Source organism: Propithecus coquereli, unplaced genomic scaffold (genome assembly GCF_000956105.1).
Source record: "Propithecus coquereli isolate 6110/MARCELLA unplaced genomic scaffold, Pcoq_1.0 Scaffold821, whole genome shotgun sequence".
Taxonomy (NCBI): domain Eukaryota; kingdom Metazoa; phylum Chordata; class Mammalia; order Primates; family Indriidae; genus Propithecus; species Propithecus coquereli.
Window position 1 is genome coordinate 471,598 of NW_012154408.1, and position 544 is coordinate 472,141.

Consider the following 544-nt stretch of genomic DNA (forward strand, 5'->3'; position numbering starts at 1 on the left):
CTACAAATATTTGGGGTGCATTTGGAAGCATTTACCCCGTGAGGTGCACGCGCGGGCAGGCTGCTCTGCGCTTGCGCAAACGGAAGGCGGCCCAGCGCCTGCGCACTAGCGCCCGTCTTGCTTCCCGCCAAACCCGTGCTGGCTGTGAGGCCACTGAGCTGTGCTTTTCCCCTCACAGGTCGGTCTGGCGGGAGTGTGGGGGTGGGGGGCGGGGTAACCTGCAGGGAGGACTGGACAGCCCTCATCCCGCCCTTGAAGCTCTAGGCGTTCTCCTTTGGAGCAGCCACTTTGCCAGGCTGCTGAGCGGAGGACACGGGGGAGGACAGGCGAGGCTTGCCAGAGGGATCTGGGGTCTGGGAAGTGGGGAGCCGGGGAGGCCGGGGAGAGGGCTGGAGGAACGAGGACAGGGCTGGGGTGGGGCAGAGGGGGCCGGGAGCACCGGGCCCTGGGGGACAAGGGCGGGAGAGGGCTGACGGGGCCTGGCGGCGGGGGTGCTGGGGCCGGCCGGGGGCAGGGCCAGGGCTGGGGACCAGAGGTCTGGTGG